The sequence below is a fragment of the Glycine max genome, chromosome 12, assembly GCF_000004515.6.
Source record: "Glycine max cultivar Williams 82 chromosome 12, Glycine_max_v4.0, whole genome shotgun sequence".
Lineage (NCBI taxonomy): Eukaryota > Viridiplantae > Streptophyta > Magnoliopsida > Fabales > Fabaceae > Glycine > Glycine max.
In genome coordinates, this window is record NC_038248.2 from 12697956 (window position 1) to 12718340 (window position 20385).

The 20385-nt window shown below is 34.4% G+C and overlaps 1 long non-coding RNA gene across 2 annotated transcripts; it reads right to left on the reverse strand.

Annotated features, from left to right (window-relative positions):
- Nucleotides 1-1358: 1358 nt before the first annotated feature.
- On the reverse strand, nucleotides 1359-9956 carry LOC121173174 (uncharacterized). 2 transcript variants are annotated; one of them, XR_005887510.1, is made up of 3 exons: nucleotides 9564-9956; nucleotides 8759-9388; nucleotides 1359-8274 (listed from the first exon to the last, which is right to left on the reverse strand). It is a non-coding gene; the product is annotated as an uncharacterized lncRNA (long non-coding RNA). The 2 variants fall into 2 exon arrangements; XR_005887509.1 differs by having other exon boundaries at nucleotides 1363-4470; nucleotides 6715-9388.
- Nucleotides 9957-20385: the final 10429 nt, after the last annotated feature.

Below are 20385 nucleotides of genomic sequence, written 5' to 3' on the forward strand. Positions count from 1 at the left end.
CAAATTTATACTAAAACCAATTTGATTCATGTTTAAAATGCAACGATCAAATTAAGTCGATAAAAAATCAAATTAATTATAATGGTTATTTTTTTGGGTTTAGATGTACTATCCACGAGAGACAATTCTGTTTAAACCCAGTAAAATCATTATGGGTGATAAAACTTTTCTTATAAAAAAAGTAATTAATTATTAAATTAAAAAGATACATAAATTATACATCAATAGTTCATTAGATTTAAATTGCAATATACCTTTTCAGCTTTAATCCAAGATGTATCTTCCGCAAGAGATAATCTTCCTTATAAAAAAAAAGTAATTAATTATTAAATTAAAAAGGCCCATAAATTATACATCAATAGTTCATTATATTTAAATTGTAATTAATTGTGTATTTTTAATCAAATAACATAACGTAATATAATAATAATGATAACGGTTATAATCTATTATTTATTATAATTTTTTTTTATTAATTCTTACACTACATATGTATCATTATTATTTTCATTTTTTGTCTATTTTTTATTAAATTTTCAATGATTAATAAAAAATGCTTTAATATAATAATGTTTTATATATCATAAAGATTATATTCAAAACAAGGAATATTTGGTAATGCTATCAAATCTTTTTAAATAGTTTAAAATTTTTAAATTAATGTCTATATTAAATAATTACAAAAAAAATAATCAAAAGAAAAATAAAAAAATATACATACCTAAAGATAAGGGGTATTCATGGGTATGAATAACCAACAAATTCACTTGATCTAAATTGATTTAATACACTTTGAATTAACTTTTTGAGTGTTTTGTTTGAATTCACCTTAACTTAAGTCCTTCATGTATGAGTTTGATCACAAGTTTTAATTTTTAAATTATGAATTCAACATGTTGATTTGACATGTTATTATTATTATTATTATTATTATTATTATTATTATTATTATTATTATTATTATTATTATTATTATTATTTGAGTTTAAATATATTTTTGGCCTCTGAAAAGTGAATTACTGTTGTTTTTTATCGTTTAAATTTAAATTTAAATTTATTTTTTAGTGTCTTAAATTTGAAGATTGTTATTTTTAGTCTCTCTTGTTTTTGAACGCTTAGATGCAAAATATGTTTATTGTAGGAAATACTAAAAAGATCATTTTTAAAAATTGTAGTAGTAAAAAAACAAATTTAAATTTAGGAGATAAAAAGCAACATTGACCTAAATTTAGAAGATAAAAAAATTTGAGACTATTATTTATATATATTTCTATATTAAAAAATCAAACATTATTTATTATTAAATATTGATGATAATATCACATAAGTGTCAAAGTAATTAACTTCAAGGTAAATTTTATACATTTTTTTCCTTATATTTCAAATATAGTTTTAGATAAATAAAAATATTAAATATTTAAACCCGCTTAGTCCAAATTTATAGATCTCATACACACTCATGTTCTTCTGCTTGTCCAATTCCAACAAACCCACGCTGCCACCACCATCCCTACCGTTGATCGCTGCCTCCCCCTCCTCGACAACTTTGAGATTGAGTTATTCACCGTGCAGATTCTCAAATGCAAGGTCCTCTCCCTCTCTTTCTCTCTAGAATCTCCTTCTCTCTTTCTCTCTCTAGCATTATTAGAGGTTTCCTTGTTTGATGCTTATTATGGATTATGGTGCTTTTGGTTATTCCATAATCCTTTTTCATTGTGATTTTTCCTTCGATTTGATCTCATGTTCTTCTGTTCATGATTTATTTTTTCAACTTACCATTTTCTAGCTATTACACATTAGCATCGACATATTTGAATTTGTTTCTTGATTCATTCAATTGTTTATTTGTTCAAACCATATCCGATGGCATTTTCAGATTCAAAATCAATTGTGGCAACAATTTTATTTAACAAAAATCAGTTGCAAGTGTGTATTACCTTTTGGTCTATGTTGTGCATCAATTCAATTGCAAGAGTGTGTTACCTTTGGTTTGAGTTGTGTATCAATTCATGATTTGCTTGCACCTAGTGATATAATTGTGTGGAACAATTGTTGCCATAGATTCAAGTGTTAATACAATATTGTGTTGAAATTGCTAATAATTCCCATAACAGAGTAAGTTTCGATTTGTTCTTGAATTGATTGAGCTAACAAAGCAAATTCTAGAGCATCACATGAGTGGTAAATGGAGGCAATTTAAACATGATATGAAATCAAAGGGGTATGATGAAAGCAAGACTTAGGAGGAAATGACTGCCAATATCTTTGATACAAGAGTTGATCCTTCTCAATATTATGATCTAGTACATCATTGGTGTTCAAAGAAATGAAAGGTAAATATATTACATTATTAATCATTGGTTAATATAATAATTATGTACATTGTGTTTATTTTTATTCTTGACTTTTTAATTCATTGTTTATAGGAAATAAGTCACATCAACAAAAAGAATCACTCAAATTATGAGGATTTACATTGCATAGGAACCAAGAATTTTTCGAGGCATATTCATGATTTGGTTTATTTATTTTTTCTTCTTATTATTCCTCTTATTGATTACAAATAGAATGATTGACAATCTTCTTAACAATGATAGACAATAAAAGCTAAAGGATTGCAACCTTCCATAACTGAGATTTATATATTGACACTTGAACTTGAAAAGATGGGAGTATTGTGACTAAAAAGACAATTTATATAATTGTATGAATTTTGATTGTCATGAGATTTTGCTTTATTTTTTATACATTTTGGAAAACTTTATTTTGCTTATTTTTTTTATACATCCCCAATATTTGTAGTCTCTTTTAGTGTCTCATGAAGGACCAAACATTGCAATCAAAAGATCCTATAGCCTAGTCTTAACTATTCTTAGTTTAGGAAGTACACACATATTTTGGGGTGTCAACTTGATGTTGCATGCAAATAAAAATATTATATATTGTTGTTATAGGAAAATTGATATATCACTGATAATTGCCAAAAAATACTTAATTGAAACATGTGATTTAGACAATTATCTAATATTTTTTCTTATTTAGGACTTTGTTTATGACTTTTTGATATAAATTGTTAATTTCTAGTTTGTTCTCTTTAACTTGTAGTTTTGCAAGATTGCATATGCTTATTGATGGACTATTTTGTAGGATATTTAATTGAATTGAAGTGAATTTTTCGGAGTAAGGTTTAATGAAAGCTTGAAGTGGAAATTACAACAAATGTGCTTAAGTTAGGATTGGATGGCTCAAACTAAAGTTCCTTTTTTGAAGAATTGATGAAAAAGAAGGTTGCAGAGGAAAATTTACTTCGACAAAATAGCTTTTGGCTTAAGTTGCATTTAGATTGAAGTGCATAACTGCATAGCTACAATGTTTGTTTAAGTCCAAATTGTTTTACTTGAGCATACACTCACTTAAGTGTAGATTTTTTGGTTTGTATAAATAGATTCTCTGGGTCATTTTGATAAACAGGTCCTCATTTTGCAAAAACACCTCATTTACTAAAGTTTTTTTCTCTAACTCTCTTTTTCCATTGTTCTTCCGTCTTTCTTGCATTTGGATGTTATTCATGGAAAGGGGTGGCTAAACCCTTTGTTGTTGGGATTAGATTATGTCTAAACCTTATGCTCTCATGTATTTCTTTTGAAATAGTGTTATATATTCATCTTTTTCTTCAATGTTATCTTTTTACTTCTATGTTTCATGTTTGTTATGGATTGGCCACTCATAGCTTGATTTATGGATAAGATTGTTATTGGAAAATACTTTCTTTATCTTGAATTATGGTAAAATGCCCATTAAACCTCGAAGTTAGGAATATGATGAGGGGTAATGATTATCTTTGGATCATTGATCTAAAAGCAAGTTTCTTTTTTAAATGTGCAAGAGATTGACATTTAATGGAGGAACTTAGGTCTTTTCACCTAATGAATTAAGGATTAGAATATCATTTTTGAACTGTGACTGATATTAACATTGGATTAGAATATTATGTTTTAGTGTAAATAGAGTTTGGTTCGATGAAATCTAATCCCAACAACCTTTGTCATTTGAATTTCATATCGTTTTATTGTTTCTTTATTAAAAATTCCAAAATATCGTAACTTGTAGCTTTGTTTTGCTTTATCTGTGTTGTTGAATGCTATGTTCAAATCATCATTATTTATTTTTTAGTTTAGATAGTAAAAACTTGTGATATTTGCTAAGTATTGTGGAGCAGGCATTTAACACCTGCCTTGCTTGGCTGCCACATCTCGTAAAGCCTTTTTCAGAACAGGTATTTCATTTTGTTTTTTTTAATAATTATTAATAAATGATTTGTTATAAATCAAGTTTTGACGGTCATTCGCTTAATGTTTATGAACTATGTAGGATAAGCAGGTAGCTAAGGGACCGACGAAACCTGTAGATATGCTGAATCCTGACGTCGATCCATTGCACCTGATGGCATTGACCATTCCGTCGCTTTTCCTGAAGCCATTGCAAGTGTCGTGAGATGCTAGTATGTTTGGGGTGTATAATGATAACTTCCCATTGTACATAAATCTTTCTGAAATAGCTTATGGTGGTAAATGTTTGAGCATCTATGTTATACAATTGTAGATTTTGTAAGTCACTTTACATTATTATAAATTACCTAACTGATTGTTTTATATTCATGCATAATATATTATATTTTAACAACAATAGGCATATGACTAAGACAACTATGCGAGCGGGGAATGTCGACGTGTGTGGATTCCTCAAGCCACAATCTATGCAAAGATCTAGGCAATCGCAATTTGAATCATAAGATTACATTAAAAAAAATGGATGCAAACTTCACAAAGAGATGTCTACCTAGGAGCCTACTTGAATCGGTAAGTTAAACTCAACAAATCAATTTAAATCATGTATGTTTTATAATAACTTAATGTTCTCCAATGCAATACACATTGGCAAATGGTCATCATTTTGCCTAACGACAATGTTGTCCTCTGGTTTTGTTTCTTGCACAATAAGGATAGGCCCGACAACTACTTGAAAAGAATTATTAACAGGTAAGTTATATTTTGTAATACATTTACTTTATGATTACAATTTGACTTCAATATTTTTATTGTATAATACACATGCATGTTTCTCTTAATCGGTGTTTTGAAAGTATTCAACGACAGTCAAAGAAGTAAATCCAAGGTTGCTACTAGATGGATTGTAGTTAAAGTAAGTCATTTAAATAATGTTTCATTTCATGTCTTAAAAATTAAATTTTATTACGCTTCAGTTAACTTTGAATATCTAAATATCTTATTCAATCTAGTGTAATAAGCAAAAAGGAAGCACTAAGTGCGGGTAGATGTCAACAATAATCTTAGGAGGTTTCAAGGATAACTGGGAAATGGTAACTGTTTACTTCAAAACTAATTCAATTTCTTATACTCATTTATTAACTTATGTTTTATTATATCATGCAGTATTTCACTGATCAAAGACCATTGGAACCAGAGAGAATGAAGGTCATTCGCATTCAATGGGAAAGATATTATTTGAAAGTTAAAAATCAAACATTAGGACTCTAAGTAATTTTAGAATTGTGTAGTAGTTATCATGTTAATTTAGATTAGGTTACAAAATTTATTATGTATTCACTTTCATTTTTCTTATAATTCATTGTAAATATTCTATTATATATTATGGACAAAATTTAAAATGCTTCATAAAAATTGTATAGTCTGCTTTTGCTTTTCAATTCACAGGATACTAAAAAAATACAAAAAACATCGATTTCTTATGAAAACCGGTGTTTTTTTACTGACAACATCGACTGTCTAAAAATGGATGTTGTCATTCAAAAGCAACATCAGTTTTTATGAAAAACTTATGTTGTCATTCAAAAATAGCATTGGTTTTTTGGAAAAGAAATGTTGTTGTTGACTGACAACATTGATTTTCATAAAGAATCGATGTGCATTTTTAAATATTTTATTTTATTTTATTTTTGTTATTTTTTATATGATATGACATCGGTTTTGGAAAACCAATGTTAACGTTGAGACTTTTAATATCGGTAGTTTTAACATCAGTTAATAACCAATGTTGAAAGTCCTTAATAACCAATGTTAAAAACATATTTTCTAGTAGTGTTACAAATAAGCTCTAAATAGGGATGTAAATGGGTCGAGTACAATAGTGTTTTCCAAACCTAAATAAAAATAACATCAAACCAACCACTATATGAATAACATTATGAATGCAAACATCCAAGTTTTGACCAAAAAATAATCATGCATACCCAATAAAAAGCAAATTAAGGTCCCATTATTGACATTATTTTTAAATTTGACATTATACATGAATTTATATTATGATAATAATAGTTATTTTCTCTACAATAATTTTAAAAAATACGGCAAGCTCATGTTAAAGCTTCTATCAAGTTTAAGAAAACAATGATATTCAAATTTTCTTTAGTAGTGGACTAATGACCATGAAAGCATTAGGAATGGGTGCACCAATAACCATAAATAATAATATTAATTTACAAAATATTACACAATTGATGAAAAAAACTAGCTTTCTAGTGAATAACAACCAATACACCGTGTAATATATTATTTTCTTATTTCCAATTAATATTATTTTCTCCAATTACTAAATCTACCATATGTATGATCTCATTTATTCAGTTGGTTTTAGTAACTAACACAATAAGACAATTTAGAATTTTATATTTACCTCAGTAACAACTTCAACTGTAGCTAGCGGAATCGGATCCCCCCTTCGTGGTCATGGCATGGCTCCACTCCGACATATAATATAAGTTGTGCTCTTTATAGATATAAAGTGAGTGATGCAAATATTTGTTATGCCAAAGTAAACTACCAATCATTACAAAAAATAATATTGTAATTAAAATTATAATAAATAAATATTTTTAACATATTTAAGTCTATTATAGGGAACTTAAAACAAAAAAAGTTGGCATAGATCTTTAAGAAGAAATGAGTTTTCACTAAGAAATAATGATAAGGAAGAAGCCAGAGAGCTTTGGAAATCAAGAAGAGCCCCAATGCATAAGAAGTGACAGATATCAAAATAGATCTCCATACTTTCACATCATCAATCTCAAAGACCTTTAGAAAAAAATACAAAAGGAAAAATATGCATGATGATCAATGATTAAGGTATATGATACAAATTCCTCAAAAAAAAAGATAGAAAACAAAATAGGATCACTTCAAAATAGAAAATTGAATATTTAAGCAGAAGACCATAACTTGTAAAATTGGAATCAATTCAAAATAGAGTACAATTAGGTCCAGACAAATGCTCAAGTTACCAATGATTAAGGTCCTGACAATAGAGTGAATTGCAATCCCTTGACAAAATGGGAATTTAATGAGTCCCCATTGACGGTAGGACAAAGATTGTTAGTTCTGTTGTCATTATTTTGTGAATAATGATGGTCTTCATTGTAGTCAGAGGTAAAATTTCAAGTTATGATTGGTTAAATTTAAATCCATATAAGAAACAATATGAACCAATGTATCACTCACTACAATAATCTTTTTAAAGCGAGAATACAAAAAACTTGTGTATCAAAAAAGAAATATTCAATAGAACAAACCTAGAAAATAGGCAATAATATGTGGAGCAATTGAAGTAAGTTAACAGAAAACAGACAGCTACAAAAGAAATAGAACAAGAATTTTGGTATTGCTTTTTTCATATTTTTTTAATCTAAAATAAAAAATTAGAATAAGAGAAACAAGTTCAAAGTTCAAGCTCAATTTAAATGAGAAAGCTAAAGAACCTTAATCATATAGCACTACAAATTATAAGTTTTAGTGTAATGTTTTACAAAAATTTTGGATATCCTAATTACCAAGTTCACTTCCTTCGTAATCTTTAGAAGTCTTAAATTATGAAATTCACCACTATAATAAATATGAAAGCTAAAAGTTAAAACAACAGTGAGTCCAGGAATGGAAAAATAAGAGCAACAATCATGTAAGTTTTAGAATTTTTGATATATCTATTATCAGTTAGAAAGTATTACTTACTAAGTTGTACTTGTAGATCATGGACATGAAAGCTATGATAGAATTCTTACATCATATGTGTAAGAATGGAAGATAAAGCATTTTTAATAATTCTAAGAATTTATGAAGAATCCACTATTAATTAGAGTATTCCATTCTTACCAAGTTTATACAGACCATGGACATGAAAGATATAGTATTCTCACACTATAAGTCTAAGAAGCAGACTTATATCTCCATGTCTCCTAAGAACCTGTTAATAAATTTAGAATGATAGACAATTAGACAGGAAAAATTATAACCATAATATTAGAACGAGAGTAGTTAAAATTACAAATTTAGTTTATTCTATTATTATATAGTTCACAAAGAAGAGATTATTTGAAAATCATTAATGGGGGTCATATGGATTTATAGTATTTTGGACATCAAAAGCTTGCATGGGTATTGACGGCATTTGATAACCAACTATAAAACAACCAAAGTTCAAAATGAAAGATGTTTCTATATGTTCACTCTAATTAGTTTTAATTTTCAATGTGTAATTTGTTAATTGTGCATGAAGACAAGTGCTTATGAAATAGGGCCATCAAAAAAAGCCTCTAGCATATAAGTAATCACAACATACTTGTAGATCAGAGGAGAAATGGTATCCTTCACACATGAAAAAATTAATATTTGAAGATAGTTGTATCCAAGTGTGAAAATCATTCTAAGCATATTAATTGAAGTTCTACCTAATTAATTATAGATGGGCATTCCCTTAAAGTAAACCTTCTTATGATCAACATTATTCAATCTGTCAGATGCTCCTAGAGAGAAAGGAAATAAGCCCACTTCCCCAACACAAGCAACTTGATCTAGTTGTCATATTAGTCAAAGAGATCAAATAAATTAGAAAACCTAAATTATAATTTATCTAAGCTCATAGATACATTTGCAATTATGAAGATAAGATGGTGAAATTCATTGGAATTATCATTTTAACTTACCTACATGCATGAGTATTTTCCAATTAAAATAACCTATTGGTTGGATGATGCAAAGCACTATATAGACAATTTTACTTTTGCTTAGTGGAAGAAAAGGATCGAAACAGAAGTACAGCTAGCATACAAGTTTACCAAAAGAAAAACGAACAACAGATGTTTAATGAAACTCAAATTAAAAAAAAAAGAGTAAAGAACACAAAGTTTGTAGACAGAAACCGAAGGATACTAGTACATCAAAGATGTCTTCCGCACCCTGCGAAGCATCAACAATAAAATTAAAATAATTAAGTAAATATTTGTAACTAATAAATCAAGTAGGCACGATTACAATTGTCCAAGAGATTAGAGTAACAGAAGCTACGGTTCTTGTGATCCCTGAAAAAAATCACAATATAATGTAATCAGGAGTAAAAATGAATTAACGAAATGGAATAATTGAAAAGAGATTGGGTAAAGTGGTTCGAAAGCACGAAGGGAGTATAGATCTGTGATTGAAGTAAACCCTAGAAATGGAGGAAGAAAAGAAAGAGGAAGAGAGAAAGAGACGAACCCGATGTCATCGAGAATGATGATCTTCAAGAGAGTTCTTCTTCGAGAAGGCATGGTGGTTGCGAGCAAGCGATGCAATCGGAGAAAGAAAGAAAAGAAAGAGTTATGGAGGAAGTTTTTTTTTCCACCGGCCACGAGTTTCTTGTTGTTGACGAATGTGCTCCAACCGGTGGTTAGCAGGTGCCACCGCAAGGTCCCACGGTAGATGTGGCAGAACTCCAAGGTGAAATCGTCCACGTCAGTGATGACGAGGTTCTACACCAGAGGGTCCACCTGGAAGTTTAGTAGCGGAAAGATAGAGTCCTCATAATTTCCAATTTATTGGTTATGGTGTTCAAACATACCAAGCAAATCGAATGAGAGTGAGAGTGAGAGGACAACCTTTTAACATGATTTTTGCGAAACCATCGTGAATAGTAGTTTTGAATTCATTGAAAATTCTTATATTTATAAAATTTTCACCAGACGGTTTTTTAGAATCGAAGGTGCGTAGTAAAAAACTTTTTTTTTAGTAGAGGGGTGGATTTATAATGCCAGCACGTGCACTATTAGTGTATTAACATAAGAATATACAATACCATTACCTTAAATTATAGTGAAGACATCTTGATATGCAATAATTTTGTTGAAGTTGCCGAAAACTATAGAATAATATTCCTCACCCTTTTATTTGTAATGATATACATGCGTATTGGAAAAAAAATCTTTCATAAGAACTTCCTCCATATCTACTTAAATCAACACTTAATGTGTGTAAGTACACGTATATTAAATATTTTAGTAGTACACGTACATTAATTTTCATTTAAGTAACTACAATAAAACAAAATTTATATAAGAATTTCTCCTTTGCAAATACTATATGACAAATGCAATCAACCTGACGTAGTTGAAAATTTATGAAATATGAAATGTATCGAGTTTGCTTTCAGCTGCATTACTTGGCTTCATCATGCTTTTGCTTTCCAAATGTATAAATATCAAGCATAACAAACACATGCATATATAGAGCTTCCTTCTCCATATGATAGATCTTAACTGCATCACATCAAATAATGAAATCACAAAAAACACAGACAATCCAGTTTGAAATAAAAACTATCTATGAAAAAAAAATGTGTGGGACTGATCGATAATTAGCGCATTTGCTTTGTAGATAAAACTTTTTTATCATTTACAAAGTTGTACCTAAATCTTCCTAATATATTATCCAACATTTAGAGAGAGAAAAAGTAAGAAATATAAATATAATAAGATTTATGTTGTAATAAGAAGAAAGGAAAAGAGAGAGAAAAAAGAGGTGTTGGAAGGATATTTAAAATAAAAGACGATTCATATATCATTATTTTATTTTCAGTCAATATATATATTACAAGTGTAAAATATTTATTAACTTTATCGATACTAATTTTTATCAAAAAAATATTATTGATCCTATTAAACTTAAATCCAAATTAAGTTTTATTTCAACTAATCACATGTTGATTATGAATTATTATATTGTAATGATTTTAAAGTTATCACCAAATTTGCATGAATTATTATATTATAATAATTTGGAAATAATCACAAAATAAAAATAAAAAAGATAGTAAGTGTTTACTTTTTATTACTTGGGATTAAGGTGGAGTGTGAATCAGCTTGAGAATTATCAAAATTATTCAATTGAGATTAATATTTGATTTTTAATTTACTAAAAAGGCATTATAATATTGGTTAATAAATATGTACTTTTACTACCATCGAATACATAGATCAATCGACGCAAGAGTTGTAAAAAAAATTATATTGTTAATACATGTACCGTTATTTTTATAATTAGTTTAAATATGCTTACAGAAAAATTAGATGAGAAAGGTTTTGAAAAAAATAAAATTACAAATTAATTTTAACTTCTATGAAAATTTTGATTTATTTTATCTTATTTATTTTATTTTCTTCTTTTATAATTATTAAGAAATATATCAAATCTTACTGTTAATCATATTTAATTTTTTTAACATTAATAAAAAATTAAAATTAAGAAAAAACAAACTTGGCCATCATTCATCACATTTCTTTATTCAACCAAATCCAAAAGTATCTTGATGATCCATTCCCACAATGATTTGTCTTAACTGCTCTGCTTATTTATGCTTTACCTGTTGTCCCATCTTGCACATAGCCAAATTATTTGGTCTGTTTATCCCAACAATCCATTGCATGATTGATACGCATTATTTTGATAAAACTGTCTGTGTTTTTTATTTTGTCAAAAGCTTTCTTAATATTTTAGATAAGTTTTTAAAAAATGCATTAATTGCGGAAAGGGGAATAGAGTAAAGAAAACACACACACGCTGAGAGGAGTAAAGGGCGGCCAAGAGTCACTAAAGCTAGAATTATATCTCTTGGAAGCTTGTTTAATATTTTCTTTAAGCCATTTGTGTATTGAAAAAAAAAATATCTGGTAGAAGGTTTGAAATAATATGCATGAAATCCTAGGTTCAAACCTCAGTGCAATTATTGTATACCAAAAAAAAATTATCACTTTTTTTTTTTGAAGAGGAATTTATCACTTGATAAACTATGTATCCAAATTTTGTTGTGTACGCATATGATGTTCCATGATTTGTAATACGTTCCTATCTACTGCTAAAAGTAAGAGCTATGAATATCTGGAAATACTTTCTCGATGCTTTATTCCTTTCTATGGCGGATACATATATAGTGGAATTACAGGGAACCAAATAGCTATTCTGTTATAACAAATACAAGCTTGTCTCCCTACCCCGACACAGCTAACTAACTTGACACGTAATCATGCAAATGTGCGGGTCTCTTGTGGATCCGAGAAGTTCCACGTGCTTCTTGGTTACTTGTGGTATTAATGGGCTGCATGGGTATCTTAGTGGGCTGCATGGGTGCCTCTATGGTACTTATCTCGCTATCAATTCCCCCGGTCTTGAAATAAACCTTGTTCGCAAGATTGTAAATGGACTGTAAATTGTCCCACGTCTCCCAAAAAGTGTCCTCTGGTGGAAGTCCAACCCATTGGACGAGGGCCAATGGAGTCAAGGGTGTAGTGGACTCGTCCATCTTCTAGTCCAGTAGCTGTAAAGGATGTATGAGGGGGTGGTTGGACGTGGAGAAAGCGGGTAATGCGGGTGAGGTCTGGGGTGGGGGTCCAACGTGAGCCTTGAGGAGTGAAATATGGAAGACTGGATGTATTTTGGAGGAGGGTGGCAACTTCAATCTATATGCCACTTGGCCTACGCGTTCCTCGACTTGGCAAGGGCCATAAAAACGTTTGGAGAGCTTAGAGTATGTTGGGCGTAGGGATGTTTGGCGATAGGGGCGAAGGCGTACATACACCCAGTCGCCAACCTGGAAAGAGAGGTCGCGACGGTGGCTGTCAGCCATACGTTTCATGGTCTCCTGGTATTTTTGCAGTCGGCGGGTCAATGTTTGATGAATAGTGGCACGTGTAACGAGGATGTTGTCAACAACTTCCACCATAGACGTGCCCGTTGTGTAAAATGGTAAGGAAGGAGGAGGTTTGCCATACATAACCTCAAATGGTGAAAAGCCCGTGCCGTTGTGCACTGGAGTATTGTAGGATAACTCAGCTAAGGAGAGGTATTTCACCCATTGATGGGAATGATCATGAACAAAGGCACATAAATATTTTTCAAGGATCCGATTAGCTACCTCCATTTGCCCATCCGATTGAGGGTGGTACGCGGTACTGAAGCGGAGACGGGTGCCACTGATGGTGAAAAGGTAGCGCCAAAATGCACTGAGAAAGATAGGATCCCTATCAGAAATGATGCTATGTGGAAAAACATGCAGCTTGCATACTATATCCATGAATAAAGCTGCAACTTTATGCGCCGTATAATGAGGTGGTAATGGTCCCAAGTGGATCCCTTTCGAGTAGCGGTCGACAACCACTAAGATGGCAATATAGCTTTGTGACATGGGGAGACCCGTAACAAAGTCCATAGACAAATCAACCCAAACGGAGGATGGAATTGGGATGGGTTGAAGGAGACCTGCAGGTTTGCGATTTTCAGGCTTAATGTGCTGGCAAGTGGTACAATGGGAGATGTAAGATTTGATGTCACGGCGCATGTTTGGCTAGTAGAATTGTTGCTGGATACGGCGGAGTGTCTTTGCTATCCCCATATGGCCGCCTGTCGGAGTGCGGTGGAATTCGTCCAACAGGACCTGTGAGAAATCATGGCCAGGTGGGAGCCTTATTTTGTTTTTGAACAATATCAGGTCTTGCTTGATTGAGTTTCCGGGATGATCTGTCGGGCTCTGCAGAATCTATGCCAACAAGGATTGGTAAGCGGGATCCGAAGAACAAGAATGTCAAAGTTGTGCCATGAACGTCATGTGCGAGATTGAAAGCAGTAACAGGGACGGGGAAGACGGTACTCTGGACAAGGCATCGGCCACCACATTGTGTGATCCAGGCTTATATTGGATTTTATAGTCAAATCCAAGCAACTTGACCAGATAATGTTGTTGTTCCGGCGTTTGTATAACCTGAGACATGAGCTCTTTCAAGCTCTGGTGGTCAGTCAGGATAAAAAAATGGTGGCCAAGTAAATAGTGGCGCCATTTGCGCACTGCGGACATGATCGCATGGAGCTCGTGGACATATGTCGAAGCTCGTTGCATACGGGGGCACAGGTGCTTGCTGAAGAAAGCTATCGGTCGTGAATTTTGGAGCAATATTGCACCAATGGCGGTGCCAGAAGCGTTAGTCTCAAGATAAAATGGTATGGTGAAGTCTGGCGGGGCAAGAATAGGAGCTTGCGTCATGAGAGATTTCAGGCGCTCGAAGGCTGACTGAGCTTCAGGGTTCCACTGGAACTTATCTTTGCACAGTAGCGCCATTAAAGGCGAAGCAGTGGCGGCACAGGCGCGAATAAATTTTCGATAAAAGCCTGTGAGACCCAGAAAACCACGAAGGTCGGAAGGAGAAGATGGAACAGGCCAGTCAAGCATCACCTGGATTTTCTCCGGGTCTGGGGCGATACCTCTTGATGAAACAATGTGGCCGAGTTAATGGAGTTGACGTTCAGCAAAGGAGCATTTCGTCCGACGAAGGTAGAAGGAACCATCACTCAGAGCATGAAAGACAGCTTCCAGGTGCTCGATGTGTGTCGAAAAAGAGGAGCTATAGACGAGAATATCGTCAAAGAAGACCGATGCGAATTTGCGTAAGAACGGCCGGAGAGCGTCGTTCATGGTGTCTTGGAAGGTGGGTGGGGTGTTTGTCAAGCCAAATGGCATGACCTTAAACTCATAATGGCCGTGGTGGGTACGAAACGCGGTCTTGGGGATGTCTTCTTCATGCATTTGAATCTGGTGGAAGCCCTGCCGGAGGTCGAGCTTCGAAAACCACGACACGGTGCCAATTTCATCCAACAGTTCATCTATTGTAGGCATTGGGAAATAATCCTTAATGGTGATCGCATTCAATGCCCGATAATCCATGCGGCAACGCTAGCTTCCATCCTTTTTCTTCACCAAAAGCACCGAAGAAGAAAATGGGCTAAGGCTGGGACGAATCATGTCCGACTGGAGCATAGCTGTGACTTGGCGTTCTAATTCATTCTTTTGGCTGTAGGGATAACGGTAGGGGCAGACATTGACGGGGTTAGAGTTAGGTAATAGGTGGATGCGGTGGGTGATGGGTAGGTTCCTAGAATAAGGTGTGGTAGTGCTGGAGAAGATGATTAAGGAGGGGTAATTCGATCTGGGTGAGGGTAGTAGAGGAGGGGGTGTCTGAAGGAACACAAATGTAGTTAGTAAGAGGGGGAGTGGTATCTGGTAAGCTGGTGATGTGGTATAAGGCTGCAATGCTATGGGTTTGGGCCAGTCTCTTAATTTGTTGGGCCGAGGCTAGGCAGGGAAGGATGGGCACATCAGCTCAAAGGGAGGTTAGTTGATCCTGAAGAGAAAAGCTCATCGTCAACGTTGAGTATTCTGTGGTGACGAGGCCAAGCGTCTTCAACCATTGGACGCCGAGAACTATGTCGGCGTCGCCTATCGGCAATTGGAACAGATCAACATTGAAAGTACATCCTTGGATGATGATGGGAATAGCCGTGCATTTGGCATCACAGTCTATAGTACTGCCATTGCCGATCATGACGCGCATCACCGGAGTTGAAACCTGTGGTAAATGGAGGAAGGAAGCCAGGCGAGTTTGTATAAAATTGTGGGTACTACCCTCGTCGATCAGGATGATGACCTGATGGTGGGCGATAGTGCAGTATAAACGAAAATTCTCTGGTGTCGGCATACCTGACAGCGCATTGAGGCTAATCTGAGGGGCGGTGGTCGTGGAAGATGGGCTGGTAGTGTCCTCCGACATGGATGTGGGTGAAGAAGGAGTCACAGTGTGACTATCATCCTCGTCATCGGCAATAAGCAGGTGGAGACAAAGGAGACATCTGTGGTCGACAGTCCATCTATCATCACAGTGATAACATAAGCCCTTGTCACGGCAGATGGCCAGCTCCTCGGTGGAGAGTTTCTTGACTGGAGGACGAGGTTGAGGTGTGGGCAGGGTAGAAGGATTGCCGGGAAGCGCCAGCTGTAGTGGTGCGGGAGGAGTTGCGCGTGAGGGATGACGGTGATCCTGTAACTTCTCCTCCTACAATTTGGCCAGTGCCACGGCCTGTGGCAGGGACATGGGTTGGAGCGCCTGTACTTTGCGGCGGAGCTCGGGGTACAAACCTGAAATGAAATAGCTCAATAGGGAAGTAGGGGAAAAACCTATGATACGATTGGCTAACCGTTCGAAATCAGTGAGGTAGTCGTTGACAGATCCACGTTGTTGGAGCTTGAATAGAGCTCCCTGAGGGTCGTCATAAAACGTTAGGGCGAAACACGATTCCAACGCTTGCATCAATGCCGGCCAGGATGAGACAAACCCATTGCAGGTCATCTATTGATACCAAGAGAGAGTTGGGTCGTCCATGTAGAAGGAGGCTACTGTGATGCGTTCGTGATCTGGGAGTCCCTGATAATCAAAGAATTGTTGGATTTTGAAAATCCAACCTACAGGGTCTTGTCCGTCAAACCGCGGGACATCGAGTTTCATGTGAAGTCGTGGTAATGGAGAGGATGGTGTGATGTTGTTTGAAGGTTGTGGGTTGGGTGAAGAAGGCGGTAGGGAAAGTGTAGTGAGGTGCTCTAGCACAAAGTCGAGATTGGCAGTGATGGAGGTTTGGTTTTGAGCGAGAGAGGCGTGATTCTAAGTAAGTGTGCCTTGGGCTTGGGTCAGGTGAGCCACGGCCTCCTCGAGGCGGTCGACGACGGATTGACGGTTGTTGTGCTCCAGCATAATGGCTGGACACGGGATGGCAGGTCGGACCAGTTAATACATTCCTATCTATTGCTAAAAGTAAGAGCTATGAATATCTGGAAATACTTTCTCGATGCTTTATTCCTTTCTATGGCGGATACATATATAGTGGAATTACAGGGAACCAAATAGCTATTTTGTTATAACGAATACAAGCTTGTCTCCCTACCCCCGACATAGCTAACTAACTTGACACGTAATCACGCAAATGTGCGAGTCTCTTGTGGATCCGAGAAGTTCCACGTGCTTCTTGGTTACTTGCGGTATTAATGGGCGGCATGGGTATCTTAGTGGGCTGCATGGGTGCCTCTATGGTACTTATCTCGCTATCAATTTGTCTTTTGTCCTGAGTTAAAAGCAATTGGAATTGGTGGCCGATGTACTTGTTTGTTCCTTCATTACATAGCATATTAAAAAAAATTATACATCATGGCATATTATTTTACTTACACTGAATTAAATGTATAGCATAAAATGATTGAACCAAAGATATCCCTTCATATTTCAGTTTCATTTTTATTATTGGCACATGAATATTTTTCTGGATCGTTGCTCTTTATGTTGTATAATGATATGATTCAACTGGGAACATAGATTCATTATATTATTAATATTGTCATACCCTAATTTTATCTGGGTACTATCGTTCGTTGATCTTTTGATCCTTACTAGTCGACATACGATGTTGAACGCCAGTTACAGTGCAAAACAAATGATCATTAAGTGTTTTGATCAAGAATGCTAAAAATATCAAAAAAATGAGAGCAAAATGGTCTTTTCCTTGAGTTTCCTGGACCCTAGCTCGCCCAGGCTAGCCGCTGGCTCGTCTGGGCCACCAAACAACTTTAGGGCAAAGGAACCAGCTCGCCTGAGTGAGCTCCAACTCGCCTGGGCGAGCCAGTTACTTCAGGAGTAAGTCTTAGCTCGCGTTGGGCGAGCTGCAGGTCCACCAAAATGACCCTTTGCCTATAAATAGGTGTGCTAGGGGGGCTGAGAAGTGGTTCTTGTTGGACCAAGTGGCCTCAATAACTTAAGAAGGGGTGAATTAATTTCCCACTAACAAACTTTTAACCCTATTCTAAATGATAGGCTCAGAATGTAGAAGTAAAAGCAACAATCAATTTAATAATGTTCTTTAAACATGCAAGACAAAATTGATTGCAATAATATAAATGAGATAAGGGAAGAGAGAAATGCAAACTCGATTTATACTGGTTCGGCCACTTCCCGTGCCTACGTCCAGTCCTCAAGCAACCCACTTGAGATTTTCCACTCTCTTTGTAAAAATCTTTTTACAAAGTCTGAACCACACAGGGACAATCCATCTCTTATGTTCAAGAATCCTTATAACTTAAGAGACCCTCGGTCCCTTAATCAATCTCTTTGAATAAGAAAAAGAAGAAGAAGCTCTCTTTAAGAGAAGAATATTACAATTGAAGTTTCATGAACTCTTAATAGATTTGCAAGTGTTTGCCCAAGAGTTGTTGAGAGAGCATTTGGTAATGAAGTTCTCTTGGAAAATCTCTCTCTTGCTTTTTGAAGTCAAACACACACATATATATAGGCCCTTCGTGCCTTTTCAAAATAGTTTGAAAAGATGCGTCTTTTCAAAAAGCTTTTTTTGAATTTCTTCACTGATAATCGATTACAAGTTTCTGATAATCGATTACACAGTTATATTTTGAAGGGTCGTGACTTTTGAATTTGAATTTCAAGAGTTTCGTTGTTGGTAATCGATTACACACATCTGGTAATCGATTACAGGTTCAAATTTCAAATTCAAAACACTTTTTAACAACTATTTTTCAAACTTGTCTTCTAGTAATCGATTACACTGCTTGGTAATCGATCACCAGAGCCTTGCATGTCTTGGAAACACTTTGTTTTGAGACAAGGCTTGATCTTTAGTGAATCTTGAAACAAGGCTTTGTTTGTTGAAACAATCTTGTATTAATCTTGAAGCAATGCTTATCCTTTGAAGCAACCTTGTTTGATTCTTCTTTGGCATCATCAAAATCTCGTATACATACATTCACAGTTCCAAGGTCCAAAAGGTGAGAGAATTAAGAGAAGAGAGAAAGAAGAAGAAGAAAGAAGAGGAAACGAAGCCGAGGCACTGCCGGATCATGACCACGATCATTACTTACTTTGTTTCTTGGTCTGTGTTCTTCATGCGACCGTCGGTTAGTTTTGTTTTTAAGATTTGAATGAGATCTATGCACCCTTAGGGTTCCCCCTTGTTGTTTTATGCATATTCATTTTCTCCATCTATTATCAGTGATCTCGTTTTCTTTGTAAAGTTCAATCTTAACCGATTACTAGTATTGTAAAGTCGTCTTTAAAGAGGTTGAAAGTTAATAAACAAAACCAAGATAAAACCAATTCATAACCTCTTCTTTTTATCAAATATCACTTGAGATCGTTTCAAGGTCCAATGCCTTAACGATTCTCTCCGCTTTTCAAAATTTAAAACATCGTTTCAAAGTCCAACGCCTTAAATGACTTTTTGTTCGCAATTAAAATAAATCTTTCAAAAAACCAACTCAACACACAAACATTCAGACTTAAAGAACTATGTAGGTCTAAATTCTTCATCGCACCTGAGGATACATAGGAGCAAGGGCAACACCCTTGTCGACCCCAAAAAAATAAAAATTTAAAAAGGGAAAAGAAAATAATTTTGAAGTCACGTTATGCACATTCTATCAAAGGCTGTCGTCCCTTGTGACATAGGAGCAAGGGCAACACCCTTGTCGACCCCAACTCCACTCGTTTTCTTCCTAGAAGACGAACACTTTTGGCCTATCCATTTGGCCTTCGCACTCCTGTCGCAGTGTAGGTTGCGACAACTATTATTCTACACTTTTCAATTCTAAAGTATTTGAATGTTATATTACTATTGCAATGTTAAAAATATGATTTGTGAAACTTCTCTGACTATTGTGACTAATGATGGATCATTTGTTATTTTGGTGCTGGCTTTATTTGAATTTTGGGTTCGGTTATTGTTCTAATTATTTTTTTTAGCCTTGTTACTACAGAACAGAGTTGGGATGCCACTCAGTATTGTGCATAATGTGCATATGGTTTCCTTGGTCGAAATGCATGGATATGTTAGTCCCTTGTGGTTTCCACAAATACGAACAATAAGAATTGTTTTGGTTGTTTAGTTAGATTCGTTTGAACCTGAGTTGGCCAGAAGCTTGTTTGATGCTGTGAAGTGTTGAGAATGTTATTGATTTTTGGTTTCCACTAAAGTAAAGTGCACTATGATCAATAAATAGCTTTATCTCACCTTTCAACTGTTTTTCTTTAGTTTTTTTTTTTTTGGAGATGATGGACGTTTAAGTTGATAATTAATCTAGCATGCAGAATGTGACTCAAGTTGGCCTATGAGAATTTTACACACACACAAAATTAAATACGAATTTTTTTACTAAATAAATTATTTTTTA